The sequence below is a fragment of the Lissotriton helveticus genome, chromosome 1_1 (genome assembly GCF_964261635.1).
Source record: "Lissotriton helveticus chromosome 1_1, aLisHel1.1, whole genome shotgun sequence".
NCBI classification, from domain to species: Eukaryota; Metazoa; Chordata; class Amphibia; order Caudata; family Salamandridae; genus Lissotriton; species Lissotriton helveticus.
The window spans coordinates 1,801,914,579-1,801,933,968 of NC_136057.1; positions in this window are offsets into that span (position 1 = coordinate 1,801,914,579).

A 19,390-nucleotide genomic window follows, 5' to 3' on the forward strand; every position below is an offset into this window, starting at 1 on the left:
GAAATTTCCACGGTCTCTTCATTGTGATCCATTTTATTTTGAAATTTCTTGCTGTAAATTGCAGAAAAAAATAATCACTTTTATTTATCGTTTTTAGTAATACATAATATAAAACTAACTTTATCAAGTTTTTAGTTCTTTAAAATTAATTGGGCAGTGTATAGTATCAGGCAGGAACTAGAAATATAAATCACTGCATGTGATGAAGCCTATCTTAATCCATAACTATAACAGAAGTACTGTAAATAACTAACAGAAATTTTTTTCAAATTATCTTAAAGTATACAACATAGTTCCCCTTACAAATTAACAATACACCTTTTTGAAAGTAGGAGAAGAGTTAGTACTGTGTAAATGAAACACCAGAAATTGAGCACCAAAAATTCCTCACAAATGTACCTCAGACAGTAGTATCGCAAAATGGCAGTGTTTTCCTCTCATTTTAGATATATACATAACCAATCAAACTTCATCACACACAAATACAAAACCAAAGTAACATTTTAATTGGTTCTAAATTTCAACACTTTCAAATGTGTTTTCCCCATGCAATTTTCCATAGGACATTTAGACACAGCTACAGCCTGAATGGCTTAACGGAATTACACCAAACTTGGTAAAATGGTAGGGACTGATAGGTAGTTGGGCCTTTTCCATATTTCTTTAAAAATTGCTCCAGCGGTTTTTATGAAAAGCAACTTCAAAAACACATATATATTAGTAGGCGCACTTTGAGCGCTTACCGGTACGCGTACCGGTGAGCACACCCGGCGCGCCACGGGAGTGCGCGAGCGGAAAGTTTATTGGCTCTCGGATGTCTGTCAACATTCCAAACAGTCCGGAGAGTCCGCCATCTTGTGTCTCGGTAGAATCGAGACACAAGAGTTGTTTAAAAAAGGGGGAAATGTTTAAAAGGGGGCAGGGTAGACATCCCCTGACCCCCTAGGTTTTCTGAGGGGGGCCTAGAAGGACCCTGAAGGGCAAAAAAAGTTTTTTTTAAAATGTGAAATTTTTGCGGGGTAGGTGCTGGGTGCGTTCCCATGTACGCTTCCAGGTACGCCTACCCTGAGCGCACCACGGGGAAAAACAGAGTAAAAAATTAGAGTAAAAAAAAATTTTGGGTGCTTAGAGGCAGGGTAGCTCTGAAAAGAGCTGTTGTGTTATGTGGGTGTTTTTTGTACCTACAAGTAGGTACCAATGTAGAGTCTAAAATTCAAGAGGAAGACTCTATTCCCCTCATCTGTAAAATGTACACCATCTCTCCTATAGATGCCTTGCATGTTGTAACGCAAGTTGTTGTGGTATATGGAACCCATACCATAGTCTCTGAGGAAAGCAGAAACAGATTTATTCACATGTTTCCTTGCTTTCTCAATTTGTGGACAAAATTGGTTGGACCAGTTCCATTTTTGCCTTTGGCATATATTAGAATATACAAAGGCAGTTTTTGGAAAAAGTGTCATCAATTGCCGAAAGATGTCCTTTAAAAGCATTTCCAGACCTACCCAGTCAAAGTGCCCAGGTCATTTCCACCACAGTGCACAATTATGAGGTCAGGGTGTGGTAGATGGATTTTACCAATGGTATCAATTGGTGACATCTCAATCCTCTCTGGCCAATCCACATAATGTGCACATTTGGTAATTCAAGGTTGGAAAGACCTCTGTTACTTGCATATTTTTCACTCCAGTGAACAAAGCTATGACCCACAATCCAGACTTTTGGCATCTTCAAGGTAGATGTGGTTGTATTCAGATGAGTTGTGGAACGGAAACTGCAGTTTGAAAGTAGGAGTTATGTAAAAAAAAGTAGTTGAGATTCAGTGCCCTTTAAAGAGAAGAAATGATTGGTGATTTTTAAAATTTTCCACTGAAAATTAGGGTGCATGCTTTTGTTTTTTCAAAGAAGGAATTCTAATGGTTGAGAAAAAGTAATTGAAAGAAAGATTGCACATGATTAGCTAGTACATTGAGAGGTCAAGCACCCTTGCTAGATTCATTTGCAACATAGTATGATGAACTTTTCAACTGTGTGCTGAGTTAGGTGGGAGTTACCATGGTAACAGGGTGAATCAGCACTGGGGGATGGGTGAATATTATGTGAGTTTGAAAGTGTTGAAATGTAGAACCAATTAAAATGTCAGTTTGGTTTTGAAATAGTGTGGGAAGAATTTTTATTGGTTAAATCCAGGGATATGCGTGAAGAATTACAGGGAATCAGGGCCATTTGTGGTTGCAGTGTTGGAGGTGCATTTCAGAGATTTTGCTTCAGAAAATCTGGTGTGTGTGACTGACACTGTTCTAAATTTTCTAAAGCATTTTTAAAGGAGAGTAATGATTCATTTATTAAAGATAGATTGCTGTATGCACTATGGGGAAGATTAAGAAGCATATTGTGCTTCTATATTCTTTCATTGTGTGTCATGTTTTTTTGTAATGCTGGTAAAAAATTTAATGGTGCATATTGGAAATGTATTTTGGAAATGAGTTAGGTTTCTGCCTTGTTATGTAGTGGTCATTTAAAAGGGCTGTGCTCTGTGTCAAAAACGATTTATTATGGAAAATGTTATTTGGTAAAATGTCTGACTTTAAAATTTTGGACTAGGATCACACTGAGTATCTGTGTGAAAGAATACATTATATTTTCCCATTTTCCAATGATGTCACCTGTGTCTGCTGACAGTTTGCCTCTCTTAGCATAAAGGGTACTCTGTGCCTGTGTCTCATGTCCCTCTGGTAAATGTTTTCTGGTAAAATGTCTGGCTTTTAAATTTTGGTCAAGGATCACACTGAGTGCCTGTGTGAAAAATGGAATTATATTTTCACATTTTTCAATGCTGTAACCTGTGTCTGCTGACAGTTTGCCTCTCTTAGCTTAAAGGGTACTCTGTGCCTGTGTCTCATGTCACTGTGGTAAATGTTTTCTGGTAAAATGTCTGGCTTTTAAATTTTGGTCAAGGTTCACACTGAGTGTCTGTGTGAAAGAAGAAATTATATTTTCACATTTTTCAATGATGTCACCTGTGTCTGCTGACAGTTTGCCTCTCTTAGTTTAAAGGGTACTCTTTGCCTGTGTCTCATGTCAGTCTGGTAAATGTTTTCTATTAAAATGTCTGGCTTTTAAATTTTGGTCAAGGATCACACTGAGTGTCTGTGTGAAAAATGGAATTATATTTTCACATTTTTCAATAATGTCACCTGTGTCTGCTGACAGTTTGCCTCTCTTATCTTAAAGGGTACTCTGTGCCTGTGTCTCATGTCACTCTGGTAAATGTTTTCTGGTAAAATGTCTGGCTTTTAAATTTTGGTCAAGGATCACACTGAGGGGTCGATTCCGATTCGGGAAAAAACGCTCCGAATAGCCGTTCGGAGCGTTTTTCCCGTACGAATTGTACCCTGCAACGTCCCCCGTATGTACGACGAAGTACGATTCGTACCAGGAGCCGTACTCCGTACGAGTCGTACAAGACACCGTACGACTCTAATCTCCGTACAATTCTCCCTCGGAACCCGCTGTACACGACATCTGTACGGTTCGTGGCTGGTTTTACGACCCAGCAAGTACGATACGTGTCGGGTACGCACCGTACGACCCTCTTTCTACGGGAGTTGAAAACAGCCGTAAAAGCAGAGTTCGAGCCGAAACAGGTACGGAACGGCCCCCCCCGGGTACGGTGCGTACCCCCCATGATCGCAGGGGTACGCACCGTACCCCTGCGATCATGGGATGTACGAGCCGTACCCCCATTGTACGATGGGTATACGAGCCGTACCCCATGCACGATGGGTGGACGAGCCATACCCCCATTGTACGAAGGGGGTACAGCTCGTACACCCATCATACATGGGGTACGGCTCGTACACCGATCGTACAATGGGGGTACGGCTCATACACCGATCGTACAATGGGGGTACGGCTCGTACACCGATCGTACAATGGGGGTACGGCTCGTATACCCATCGTACATGGGGTACGGTTCGTACACCAATCGTACAATGGGGGTACCGCTCGTACACCGATCGTACAATGGGGGTACGGCTCGTACACTGATCGTACAATGGGGTACGGCTCGTACACCCCTCGTACATGGGATACGGCTCGTACACCGTTCGTACAATGGGGGTACGGCTTGTACACCAATCATACAATGGGGGTACGGCTCGTACACCGATCGTACAATGGGGGTACGGCTCGTACACCCCATGATCTATGGGGTACGGTGCGTAGCCCTGCGATCATGGGGGGTACGGACCGTACGGTGTGTATGTGTTTGTGTGCTTTTCCGTACGCATCGCCCTTACCTGACGTGGACCGTACGAATCGCGTCCTCATACCCCGGTCCGGATCATACTCGTCGAGTCGTACGGCATGTTTACGAGACGTACGGTATGTGTACGAGTCGTACAGTTCATGGTTTCAGCCTTGCAATACGTACGGATCGCGACGATTCGGACGGATTCACGGAATACGGATCGTACTTCGGGACTCGGACGGACGGGTACGATTTGTACGGAGAGGGCTCCAGATACAAATCGTACGGATGTTTTTTTTCCCGAGTCGGAATCGACCCCTGAGTGTCTGTGTGAAATAAGGAATTATATTTTCACATTTTTCAATAATGTCACCTGTGTCTGCTGACAGTTTGCCTCTCTTAGCTTAAAAGGTACTCTATGTAAGCATGGGTGAATTTTGCGAATTCACAATCCGCGAAATTGCGTATTTACGGATTCGCAATCCGCAAAATTTTGCGGATTTTTTTGTGTTCGCAAGTGTTTCTGCCATTTCGCAAGGGTTTTTTACCAGTTCGCAAATGCGAACTTACTTGTCGGGTAGCAACGGTCGCGACCATGTTGTTTCTACGTCTGGTTCATCACAGCACCCTCTGTTTCACCACTGCCACCCTCTGTTTCACCACTGCCATCCTCTGGCTCACCCATGCCACACTCTGGTTCATCACTGTAGATTATGGGGGAAAAGCACACCTGCCCTGCCTCAACTGACATGAATTAATTTGGGGCTGATGAATGTGTCACTGAATTTGAGCTGGCACCTGCTTCCTTAGCTGTAAGTGCTTCCTCATTAATGATGAGCTTGAATTTTTGCACCTGCTAAGTGCTTTCAGTTTTGTAAAATTCGTTAGCACACCTGCCCTGCCTCAACTGACATGAATGAATTAGGGGATGATTAATGTGTCACTGAATTTGAACTTCCAGTCTGGCACCTGCTTCCTTATCTGTAATTGCTTTCTGTTGCAGTGTCATTTTTTTTAACAGGACCTTTGTGGCATACTTGTAGCTATTCTCTGAGCCTGCTGTGAGGGTCAGAGCAGGGTCATAGAATAGTTGCAAGTAGGCAACTGAACTCTGGAGGGGCCCCTCAGGAAGCACTACAGGAAATGGTTACTAATGATAATATTGAACTTTTGAACCTGCTGAGTGCTTACAGTTTTGCAAAAATTGTTTTTCTGCAATTTCGCGTGATTCGCGGGGCGCGAATTCGCGCAAGATCAAATTTGGAAGCCGCGAATTCGTGCGAATATCCGATTTGGTTTTTTTGCGGCGTGTTAGTTCGCGTGATTTTTTGCGTTTTCGCAAGCCGCTTGTAGCGCAATGTTGCGAAGTTACCCTAGCGGTCGTACATGGGCGCGGCCATCTTGTTTGCATGACGTATTTCCGTTTCCGGGCGCTATGTGTAATCTCGCAAAGTGTGCGGCTCGCTAGTACAAGTTCACGTGTGATCGCGAGGAAAATCTCGCGCGCACTTACCCACGCGGTCGTGAACGGGCGCGGCCATCTTGTTTTTCATTCATTGCTATGGTTCTGGGCATGCTTTCTGTATCCTCTGTCAATCTTTGCCATCCTTCACTTGTTTGAAGTTTTTTTTGATCTATTTTACTTATTATCTATCCCTCTATTTTTCTAGCTCTATATTTTTGTGTTTTCTGCTACTTTTGGTTAATTTTAAACTACTTTTTTAAACTCTTTTCCTTTCTTCTTCCCTATTCTATTTCTTATTTATTATTTACCTTCCTTTCTGCCCAGACCATAGTGAATGGAGCCGGAAAGCAGCCAGAGGAGGGGAAGGGTCCCGCACCCCGTGCCTGGCTCCCGTGCGGGCGTTTGAGGGGGGAGCTAGTGATGCCATGGGAGACCTTTAGCGCGGAGGAGGTGACCACACTAGTGTTTTATGTCCAGCGCCGCCTCCCCAGGACCATCATGGCAGGCGGCAAGATCGCTAGCGGCTACGGGCTCCGGGAGCGCCGAAAGCGGTGGGAGAAGGTGTGCCGGGCCATGTATCAACATTCTCGAGTCCGGCGCACCTACAACCAGGCCACCCACCGTTGGACGGATCTCTTGGACCGGGAACGCGACTTGCTCGACCTGCTCGGCATCGAGATCCCCGGGCTTGGTGAGAAGTAGTAGCTATTTCATCACTACTCTGTTTTCTCCTGCTCTGTGTGTTATTATATTGCAATTTTTTGTTTTTTACCAAGAGCAATAATGCTGCAGACTACATTGTAGGTAAATTATATTTCAAAATCTTCTGTGCATTTCAGGTGCACTGCTCTCCTTCTCAGTAGCGTTGCTACTATGCTTATTTGTTTTCGATTTTGTGTTAATTTCATTGGCCTGAGAAATTATGTATGAGTGTAGTTTAAAGAATTGCGTAATGCTAGACACTAAGGGTCAGATTTTCCTTTACCGGCGCATCCCTGCAAAGTAGCAGGGATGCGCCAGTAATTGTGCGCCACGCCACCACTACCCATGGTGCACTGTATTTACAATGCGGCGCACCATGGGCCCAAAACGCCACCGAAGAGTTACGCATCTGTGCCGTAAAGGCGGCGCATTGCTGGAGTTGCGTCGCAACGATGGCACAGCTCCAGCAATGCTCTGGGGTGCCCTATCTCCCCAATGCTGCGTCAAGCCATACGTCTGCTTCAAGGCACAGGGTTTGAGTCACGCATCATTGTCCTAAAAGTGACTGATTGAAATCTTGTAGATTTCCCTCAGCCACTTTTAGGATGCCTTCCTGCCCAGGAACGCCCTCCCTTGCGCCGGAACACACCCTGATGGCGCGGGGCTTTACAACGTGATGTATCTCCCATATGCGTCACATTGTTAATATACGCCGCACCATGGCGCCTCTTTTGTTCTGCCGCTGTGTCACAAAAGTCACGCAACAATGGAGCAAAAGAGCCGCAAGGGGCTTGTAAATCTGCCCCTACAGACTCAAGTCCAGTCCTTCCTTTGTACACCTGGCAATAAGAAGAAATAGTGGTGGTGGATTGATAGTTTGAGTATTTTAATGACTGGTTAATGTAGTAGGAAACGTTTTAGTGTTGTCGCTAATCTGCAATCATGATGGAGTTTGTCTGTCAATTCGCGTGCTGCGGACTGCTGCCTGCCAGTCCTAGGCGAACCTTATTAGTAGTTTGTTTAGTGAGTTACATAACTTTCCAAGTCGACGGTCCGCAAATCAAGCAATACTAATATCGTAGTAGACCGCATGAGATAGGTCAATATATCCTGTGGAATAGTTGTCTATTTGCTATTTTGCCAAAATATTTTGTTATTGTTCTTTTGAAATGTTTGATTTGGTTGACAACAATCATCCATGTTTTCGGGTCTTTCTTTCTTTCATGTTGTACATCAGCTCCCCCCAGGGGCAAGAGGACAGAGGAGGAGGGGTTATCGGCTGCTGCTGCTGTTCAAGGCCAGGATCGGTCAGGCGAGGGCGCCTTTGCTGGCCCCGGTAAGTTTTCATTTTAATATATAGTACCTATTTTTTCCTAGCGTTCCTCATTCGATTTTTTCTAAATCGGATTTGATCTTCTTGTAGACTGTATCTAAATTCCTATCCTGCCTCTACTATGACTCCCTGTGGTATTACTAGATTATTCTTATTAGTCTGTCTGTGTAGCTAACTAAGATTGCACATTTGTCAAAAGGTGTTAAACGAAACTCCCATTCTAGTCAGCAATAGCTCTATGCACTGAGTGCAGTCCTCTGGGATTGTCCATAATGTCTTTTCAAGTCTTCTAAATGTTTATGCTTTGACAATTACCAACAATAAAAGGGTGAATGACCACCAAGAAAGAATAAGATACTACTTTACTTTTGGTTTGGATAGGAGGACAATCCATACTACTACTGTTGCAGGGACAAATATGCACAAACAGAACTATGGACACTAAATAGTGCATTGTTTATCAGTTATAATAGGCGCAGGTAGACTTTCCACATACCTCAGTGATATCAGACTTTGAAGAACCCCCAATCTCCTTACTGACTAGATAGTGTGGAAGAGTAATTTAGCTCCCAAATTCATCGATGATTGATCCCCAATGATGATTATCCAACGCAGAACAAGAGTACGGAGTCAGAGTCCAGAAGTATCAGAGGCACAGACTCATGCTTGCAAATTGCAAAACCTTTTGCTCATTCACTCTTGACCAAAAACCACAGAGTCTATTTAAGTTTTAAAGCTTTATTAAAAGTAAAAATATTTATTAAAATCAAGCTTGTCATAAAACATAAACGGTTGATTAAAAATGGAAAAGTGCTTAGTGATTTATTTCACACATTTATTGTGGGCGAGCCGAGCCCTCACCTGGTTTGAACTTTAATTTTTCTTTTTGGTGCTGAATCGTTGGTCACTCCGTCCTAGTGATGATGATTTGTTCTTAGAAGTGAAGCTTCTGTCTGTTATAAGAAAAATGGTGCGTGTTAAAAAGCAAGCATTCATCAGTTGTGCCAAAAAGTGCAGCAAGACAACACCCTTCCCTGGAAAAAGGGACATTTTTACTTTAGAGTAGACAGTCACAAATTATTAGATTGGTTTCTGTATTCACATTTCTTCATTCCTAGATAAAATACTAGTGAGTGGTGTATGTCTATGACATCTAACATTCTTAAATGTACTTTGTAGGTGGAACATCTGGTGCTGGGCCCAGCGCGGAGGTGGAGGAGGACACTTCTGGGGAGGAGGCGGTGCAAGTGCCGGATGAAACTGCTGTTCGGGTTGCCACGGTAGTGGCGGGCAGTGGTAAGCTCTTATATTCCTTACTTATTGAGATTGCAGACTGCATAGTGTGCTCTCTGCACGGGTGTAGTATATATGTTCTACAGTTAAGTTACTTTACTGTTAAGCAGACTTTCAAATTTAGAACAAAGTTTTTATCAACCAGGTAGTAGCCTCCTCTAAATTTACTTCAACTCAGCGGTGAATTTTTTTCCGAGAATCCAAATCAGATCTGTGATGAACTTGATGGATGGGATGAACGAAAAGCGAAAGAAGGGTGTAAGTAAGTGTGGAAGGACGAGCAAGTTAAAAGTAAAGATGACTGACAAAGAAGAATGATACGTGTTTGATTGGTGCCCGAGGTGGCTGGGAAGGAATATGATGCATGGCTGGGTGAAGTTTGAAGCAAGGATGGGTGGAAAGAGAACAGCCTGAGTGGGTGAAACAGAAACTGTATGTGTGCACAATATATGCTTTGGTTGAAATTCAAATGCAAGTCAAGCACGGATGTATGGCTTGCGGTTTCCCAAATAAAATGAAAAGGTTGTTTTCCGGTGAGAAAACGTAAGGTTTGTCCAGATGAGAGACATGAAGAAGAATGATTGACATATAGTTTAAATGGATGGATGCCTGGATCATGGTACTATCTGACTCTTAGATAGCATATGTGTATCTAGAGAGAGTAGGCGGTCACTGGATGAACTAAGTGTTACTTTGAAGAGCATGTAACACCGCACCCGCACGTCCGTTCCAGTGTAGGAAAGGCAAGGAAAAGAAGTTTTAATTTTGTCCGAATACTACCATGAATAGTAGCAGTAGTTTGTATTGCAAGCACAGCATATATCCGGCTATTACGATGGCCACTCACTACCTCTGTTAATAAGTTTAGTAGAACTCGCTCATTCATGTGTGGATGTATCACTGTTCACTCAATAAAAAGCAAAGCACCTAAAGTCATCCCATATGTAAGCAAATACATACCATGTGCAGTGATAGATAATCAGATCATTTATCTTCTTCATTTTCCTTTTCTAGTATTCATTGGCACTGTAGGGTGAAAGTTAAATTAATTAAGCAGTAGCCCTTGTAACAGAGTATTCTCAGTGCCACCCGTAATAGAAAAGTAAGAGCATCACCACCTGCATGTACTGTACCGGTACAGTAACGCAAGTCTGTCTCACTCATCATGGCGGGCGTCTGTTTTTCTCGGGTGCAAGTTGACTGCGCTGGCATTATGCCGGCTTGCAGAAGTTAACGTACCAATTTTACTAAACAAGAGAGAAGAATAAGAATAAGACTGGTGTACTGTCATAGTCGACTCTAATGGAGTGAGTCCATAGTGCTCGTAGAATTGATTCCTTAAACTCCCACTAATGTTAGAGCAAGGAGGAAGAAGTGGGAGGTTAGATAGATACTGGCCACAATAGTTATGTACTGCGCTTGCAAGTTGCTAGTTCTACTGTGACACAACTTTCTGCTGAATCATTTTGTGTTAATCTTAAAGAGCATTGGTTACAGACTATGTCTTTCTTTCTTCATATAGATGCTCCTTCCAAACCAACACGGAAGGAGCTGGCTAAAAGGGCCCGGCAACAGAGGCTGGAGGCGACTGTCGCCGAATATCGGCGGCTGGTGGCCCAGGAGGAGGGGGACACGCAGTCGACCACAACATCGACCGGTACAGCTGCATTCTCCTCCGTGCTCCCTGGGTCAGCCAGTCAGCGCAGGTCTCCAGCGGTACGGAGCCAGGGTACCGCAGCCACCCGTCACCGCCGAGCAGCAAAAAAATCAGCTGCCCCCCACAGCAGTACCAAAAAAAGGTTGCACCGCCTTTCACTGAGGGTGTCCTACCTCGAGCAGGAGCTGCTCAACACCAAAACCCTGCTCGAGACCCTCCGCAAGGAGCATGCTGACCTGGCCCGAAAAGTCAACAGCAGCCAGCAGTAGGAAGAGACTGTCCCTTGCCCCTTTTTTTAAAGACTTCTGGGGGGTGGGAATTGGGAGTTGGGTTTTCTACTTTTTTGGACTTAGTTTTCACGGACATTCATTGGGGTTCGGGAGGGGGGTGGGTTGGGTCTTGCAGGAGATTATTTATGTTAGGGATATAAATATACTTTAAACTTTATCTTAGCATACGTGTTTTTACTTTTTTACTGCTTTTGACTGGCTGGTGGTTGGGGGTTTAACAGTAAGTTTGTTTTCCTGAAACTTAAGTGGCATCTTGATTCAAGTTGTGTAAGTAATTGCCCAAATGTTTTCAAAACTAAGTGCCTCTCACAGAGTAAGTGAATTCAATAGTCCTAGGACCGTCAGTCTCTCGTCTCTCCTAATACTCCATTATACTACCTCCCCCCAAACGCTTATCTTACCTGTAATTTGTGTTTGGAAATAGGGCTAGGCACAGGGCTGGCTGCATGGGAAATGGCGATTAAGGTTGGCAATCCTGGACGGATGAAATGTCATCATTGCGGTGGTACTAGTGGTGTTACACAGTGGCAGTTGCAGCATCTGAAAAAAAAGAAAATGAAACCTTGTTTGTCCTTACCGTAGCATTAGAACGGTAGGATAGAGAATATAGCAGGTGACAGTACACTAGAACAGTGCCACAATGTAGCCTAACAAATGGTAAAGTATTGAAAGTATAACTACTACTTGCGTTGAATTTCTTTGACATTGGCTACTACTACAAGAAATAGTACTGAAGGTGAAGGACACAGCAGCGTAATCATTTGCCACGCCTAGGAGGAGTATGTTCTTGATGAGCAATCAAGTTGATGGCGCACATGAAATTCTGCTTTCATTTGCCAATAGTCATGGGTATGTGTCAAGCTGAGTAAGATATATCCTCGAATTCCTTCACCAGCCTGTTGCTATGACCTTATCCTCCCCAGCAAGTGTGTGGAATTATTGCTGTCATTTAGTCACACATCAATCATAACCACACAGTCCGGGGGAAGAGGGTTAGGGTTTGGAAAATGGATGGGAAAGGTGTTTTTTGGGAAAGTTTTGTTGAGAGAAGAAAAAAAACACAGCATGGAGAAACAATAATTGAAGATAAACAAAGCTTTGGGTACAAAGCTATCTGTAAATCTTTTAAGTGACATAAAGGAAGTGCATGCACTACTGCATGCATGGTTACTGAAAAGTAAGTAGTACTTTAGACAACCGTGAATGAAAGAATGCGACAGTACAGGGCTGCAGTAATTATGCGTTTTCACTTGCCTATCTCTGCACTCAGAGTAACACTTCGTAGATTAAATTAGGTTTGAAAAATAGCAGAAGTAAAACCTATACAATGGCTGTAGGGATGAATTTAGAAGCAGAGATCAAAGAAATGCAGAGTCACACTCATAGAAGTTCACAGCAATAACATTACTTAAAAGATAATTAGAAAAGAACGGATACAGTATCTGTATGTTGTTGTAGTTGTCCTGTTGAATTTGGGAAGTTGCATGCATCCAACCATTCCTCTTATTAGCGGGACTCCTCCATTCCATCTGACGCTCCGTCCATCAATGTTGGTGACCAGAAGACACCCTGTCCACTGCCTGCCTGGCGGATGCTGAATTGCGGCTCGCTATTGTGAAGCCTGACTTCATCCTTTTTTTTCCATTGCACAGGCTGAAACCCGGCCTGTAAATATTTATGGAAAAACAGGAAGTTATATTAGAACACCACTGACAAATAAATATAAGGTATGTACGCTGTGTAGTGCAAAAAGTCACACTTTGAGTTTCCTAATAGACAGCACAATATTTTTGAAAGTGCGTACTCTGTCTGAGTCTCCTTTTGAAGGATAAATAAGTATGGGCGGCTTAATTTAGCGTCTCTTTCCCCTCAAGCTAGGTGTACTGTAAACTGTGTTTTAGAACAAAATTAGACCTTCCCAGCAGTGCTCCCGGACCCTTACTAAACCCAGGCGCAAAATGTAGAAGACCCCCAATCAGATCTCAAAAACGTGCAATACTGCTACCTGTCAGAGGCCTAGTAGAAAATGGTGACCAAACGTACTTTTACCCACCATGGATTGTATTCAAACCACTTGCAAGCAAGCAAAAGTATCCATACCCAGCATTGCTCCAAGACTCGCAAACCCCCCCACAAACACCAGGAACCCCCACAAACAGCCCCCCGAAAACGGTAGAGTCAGCGAAATCTCAGAAAATGCAAAAACTTTTTCCCCAGGGATTGTCTCCAAAACACTTTCTTTCGGGTATTAGACCTTCCCAGCAATGGCTCCAGAACTGTCAACCCGGGTGAAAACAAGTTTAACACCCCCAACAAGCCAAAAGGCAAAACCCGGGAAAAGCCACACTTAGAAAACTTTGGGCCTACCTGGAATTCAGGCTAAATGCGCTCTGCAGCTAGGCTCTAACTCCCCTTTTCCACCATGGATTTCCTGTAAAACAAATGCAATCAACATTAGAATGTGCCAGCAGTGCTCACAGACCCCAAAACCCACCCTCAACAACCTAAAAGCCCCCCAAACAGCACCCCAAAGACAGGCAAGTGATCAAAAGCGGAAAAAAAAATTCTGCTCCGATTTTCTTCAAACCACTTTTAGCCGGTATTACACCTTCCAAGCAAGGCCCCCAGACCCGTGAACCCAGGCAAAAACAAGTTTCACCTGCCCAAAAAGCCGAAAAGCAAAACCGGGAAAAGCTACACTTAGGAAACTGTGGGCCTACCTGGAATGCAGTCCAAATGAGCTCTGCAGCTAGGCCCTAACTCCCCTTTTCCACCATGGATTTCCTGTAAAACAAATGCAATCAGCATTAGAATGTGCCAGCAGTGCTGACAGACCCCAAAACCCACCCCCCAACAACCTAAAAGCCCTCCAAATAGCACCCCAAAGACAGACAAGTGATCAAAAGCGCAAAAACTTTTTCTGCTCCGATTTTCTCCAAACCACTTTTAGCCGGTATTAGACCTTCACAGCAATGCCCCAGACCCGTCAACTCACCCGCAAAGAAGTAGAACACCCCCACAAGTGCAGAGTCTTTCTTTATTGGGCGTAATCCAGCCATCTGCTTTGAGGGAAAAAGGAGTCTGGAGGAGGAGGATAGAGGAGCATGTTCTTGTGAACTTGTGAACCTGAGGAATGCAGACTGCGGCACCTTCAAATCAATAAGCAAATAAGTGAAGACAGTTCTGCTGATGGGCTTGTTTTTGTGATTAGGTGATTAAAGTTTTTTTTATATAGATTTGGCAAAACAAAGAAAGACAGACACACAGGAATAAAAGTGAATAAGGACAAAAAAGAAAGTTAGTGATTCATTGACTCATTTTCAGGGCTCGGTGTCAGGGAAGAAGAGCTCGTCCTCAAACTCTGCTAATTCAGACGGGAGTAGGTCAGTAAACAGGGAAGAACTTCCCTCATCTAAGTTGATGTCCTCCTCATCTTCTTCCTGCGTGCATTCTCGTATTTTGTAATCTGGTGGTATGAAGTGCTGATTCATCTTGATCATTGTTAACCTCTCCACATTTTTGGGCGAGAGGCGGGTCCTTTTGGAAGTTACAATGCCACCAGCAGCACTGAAAACACGTTCAGAAGACACGCTTGCGAGTGGGCAAGACAAGTAATTTATAGCCAGGTTGGTGATCTCTGGCCACACATCTGTTTTCCCATGCCAATACGCCAATGTGTCATGAGAAAGATGGACCTCTGTTGAGTCATTCAGATAGGCCTGCACCATCGACTCAAGGTTCTCCAGGGTTCCTCCACTTTGCTTACTTTTTTCTGGGACCATTTGAGAAGCAAATCCAAGCTCAGTTAGCCAATCCTCTTCTTCACACAATATTACTGTTGTGTCTGGTACAGATGATACGGTTGCTGGTGTCGTTAACGGCTGAGAGGGAAAATCACTCACTTCTGCCACAGCCACAGATGCAGAATTGGATTTTTTTGACTGCGGATGGCCTGCTGATGTACTGCCTTTTCCTTCAATTTCCTGCCGTTCTCTTTCAAACCGAGTGGCTGACACAGCTAGACAATGTTTGTACTTTGTAACATCTGCGTCATCAAAAGAAAAGAATACTCTGCCTGCCACTGCCTTTTTGTACCGTGGATCCAGAATAGTAGCAGAAATGTAATGCTGTTCTGTCTGGATCTTTTCAAGACATTCATCGCGAAGTAGGCGCTGTAATAACTTCTCCGCCAACTCAAATGCTTCTTCCTTTCCATCTTTTTCAAACCTAGAAGACACCGCCTTCAGTTGGTGCTCCAGCATGGGCAACAATGGGATAGCTTTTCCCAAATTACAGTCCTCCCTGATGACTGCACGCGTGAAGACCTCAAAAGGACGAAGCATGTCTGTCAGGCTTTTAACTAGCTCCCATTGCTCCACCTGTATCCTCATGTCTATCATAGGTGTACTCAGTTTAAAGAAATACTGATCGACTACCGCATATTGCTCATACAGACGCTCAAGCATGTAGAAGGTTGAGTTCCAACGTGTTGCCACCTCCTGGATGAGTGATTTCACTGGCACTTTACGTTCATGTTGCAGGCACCTCAGCTGCTCCCGGGCCTTAAAAGAATGGTTGAAATGTGTGCACATTCTTCGGCAGGTGGTCAGTAACTCGGAGACCGGACTTTCTTCACTCAAGAATTTTTAAACAACCAGGTTTATACAGTGCGCCAAACACGGCACTCTGAAATAGTTACCCTTATCCATGGCCTTAACTACATTGGCGCCATTATCCGTGGAAACATAACCAATCATGCGTTTTCTTGGGGACAGCCATTCAAAGACCTTTGTGTTAAACTCATGCGAAATGTTTTCTCCTGTATGAGTTTTCTCCATGGCAAACATGGCTATTGTTGCATGTTTCCGAGCAGCTTTATAAACTTTGTCCGTGTCAACACCTAGGTTTAGCTTTGCTTTAACCCCTGAAAAAGAGACTCAGTGTGCAGTGATGCACATGTAATCAGTGGCTGCGCAACTGGTCCACATGTCTGTTGTCAGATGTATAGTGTGAACAGCACTTTTCTGCAAAGCTGTCCCAATCACCTCCAGCACATCTTCATGTAGTGCTGGTACCGCAACTCTGGGAAAATAGAACCGGCTAGGAACCTTCCATTTAGGGCAGAGCGTTGCCACCATTTGAAGAAAACCCACCCCTTTCACAAAAGAAAAAGGGAGAAGGTCCAGCGCTAGCATTTTAGCCAGCTTAGTATTATACAGAGTGGGTTGGGTGGTTGCGTTCAAATGGCGCATCTGAAAACAACATGCTTCTAATGGTGGGCTGGACCATTTTACGGGATGATGATGACTTCTTCGACCCAGTTACGCTCAGTGATGATGAACTTTTTCGCATTGGTGTCTCACTCTCTCCCACACTCTTAGTTTGGCTCATATATCTTCCAGGGGGTGTGCTGCTGACAGGGGTACTGGGTGTAACTGAAGAAATGTCTGACACTTCTTCCTCCTCGTCATCAGCAGATGAAACATCAACGGATACAATTTGTTGACTTACAATTCGGGCTGCCTTGATCTGCCTTAGGTGCGCATGCCATTTGACAGTGTGCTGTCTCTCAAGATGACCTCTCTGGCCTCCGGTACCATAGTTGGTACCAAGCTTACCACGACTAACTCGAACCTTACAAATGGTACAAATGGCTATGTTTTCCCTTGTTGGGCTAATACTAAAGAAGTCCCAAACTGCGGACTTCAAATGTCTGTGGGGGGCGGAGGAGGCGATACTGGGAATGCTGCTAATGCCAGATGAAGTGGAGGATGTGTGTTGCCGAAATTTGTTACGTTGTGCACTTACAGCACCACTAATTGAGGAAATGGAGGTCGAGGTGGATGGAGGTCCCTTCTGGCGAAAAAATATGGAAGCTGTAGGTGGTGGTGTACTAGTTAACTACATTGGTGGTGGTCCCATTGACACGTCGCCAGCATCACGCTCAGCAGCATTTCGGGATAGGGTAAAAATGTGTGTTTGCTGCATGCCCGCTGAGGCTGGAGTGACATCTATTCTGACTGCGTCGTCATCGTTAGAGTCTTCATCAGCACATTCAGCAGGAGTATACGCCACTTCTTGTTCAGCGTTATCATCACACTCCATAACTCTGAGACTTTCGGGGACCTTCCTTTTACGCTTAGCTACCTTTGTCAGATCATGGTGTGCCTCACTCTCAGACAGCACTGGTGGTTCCCAATTTTCATCCATATCATCAGAAGGAAGGGGGCTTGAAGAAGATGTAGACACCATCCTTGATCTTTTCCTTGCTGGGGATCTGGAAGACAATGAATCATCAGGAGGAGTGGCTTCCTCATATGATACCTCGGCTTGAATGTCGATTTCCTGATGTGCCCCTACTTCAGGAGGAACAACTATTGTGGGCACTTGTGCCACTCCATGCACCTCTGCTTGCCCCTCTCCTTGAGCCGCCTCTCCTTCCACATGTACTTGGGCTTGTACTTGCACATGTGGTTGTTGTTGCGGCTGTAGTTGTTGAACACTCGTCAGATGAGTTACAACAACCTGTGCTGATTGAGGGATGCTGCTACTTTCTTGCGATGAGCCAACATCACTGCTCGATGGTGATTGAACAACTATACTGGCTGCCTCTGCAGCATTCAAGGGCTTGGACCTAAGTTGGCGTGGTGGTGGCGGCACTGAGCCCAATGGAGCAGAGGTGCTGCTCCCAGCTTGGTCCCCAGCAAACCCCGCTGCTGCTGCATGCGTACTTTTTTTTCCCCCAAAAAATGCGCCGGTCGGCACACCAGTCTCCTTGGTAAGTGGCGCCACTTACTTCTTCTGCTCCTTACTGGCAACTTTCTTGCTAGAGGAGCTACGGGCAACTTTTTTTGGGGCCATCTTCTTCAGATGTTGGAACAGCAGGCGCAGTTGCACAAGTTGCAGAGTTGTCTGTGGCCACACGTGACATTGTGCTGCACACACCGCAGCAGGACTTCTTCCTGGCACTGATGAGGAACGATGAGGCTGATGATTCGTCTTTCTGCACCTAAAAGCAAACGAAGCCAGAGGAACATCAGTTAAAGAAATGTTGCGTTATGTAGCGCTTCAATTAATAATTTGCAAGTAAGCATTTTTATTATACCCACCCCCAAAATGGAGAGACCAATAAAATGCACCACTGACAGAGTACCCCTGGGCATAATGGATGAAAGCATGGCAGACTGGGTGCAGGCCCATGGCACAACAAAGCATAGTGCCTGGCTTCAAAATGGCCCCTAGACCCCCACCCATATGGCCAGGCCCTGCCTGAATCCAGTCCTCAAAATGGCCCCCACCCACATAGCCATGCCCCATCAACACCCCACAAAATCAAAAAACACACAAAAATCACCACAATCCAATGCCATCCATGCCCTCCATGATGTTTAAATTCAAGACACCCCACAGAAAGACTAGGCCCATGCACCACTGAGTACCCCTGGGCAAAAGGCCCAACAACAGCCAAAAAATCGAAAAACACACAAAAATCACCACAATCCAATGCCATCCATGCCCTCAATCATGTTGAAATTCAAGACACCCCACAGAAAGACTCGGTCCATGCACCACTGAGTATACCTGGGCATAATGGATAAAATCATGGCAGACTGGGTGCAGGCCTATGGCACAACAAAGCACACTGCCTGGCTTCAAAATGGCCCCTAGACCCCCACCCACATGGCCAGGCCCTGCCTGTACCAGTCCTCAAAATGGCCCCCATCCACATGGCCATGCCCCATCAACACCCCAAAAAATCGAAAAACACACAAAAATCACCACAATCCAATGCCATCCATGCCCTCAATGATGTTTACATTAAAGAGACCCCACAGAAAGACTCAGTCCATGCACCACTGAGTACCCCTGGGCAAAAGGCCCCAACAACAGCCCAAAAATCGAAAAGCACACAAAAATCACCCCAATCCAATGTCATCCATGCCCTCAATGATGTTTACATTCAAGAGACCCCACAGAAAGACTAGGCCCATGCACCACTGAGTACCCCTGGGCAAAAGGCATCAACAATAGCCCAAAAATCGAAAAACACACAGAAATCACCATAATCCAATGCCATCCATGCCCTCAATGATGTTTACATTCAAGACACCCCACAGAAAGACTAGGCCCATGCACCACTGAGTAACCCTAGGCATAATAGATGAAAACAAGGCACATTGGATTCAGGCCTATGGCACAAAGCACACTGCCTGGATTCAAAATGGCCCCTTGACCCCCACCACATGGCCAGGCCCTGCCTGTACCAGTCCTCAAAATGGCCCCCACCCACATGGCCATGCCCCATCAACACCACAAAAAATCGAAAAACACACAAAAATCACCTTCAATCCAATGCCATCCATGCCCTCCATGATGTTTACATTCAAGACAACCCACA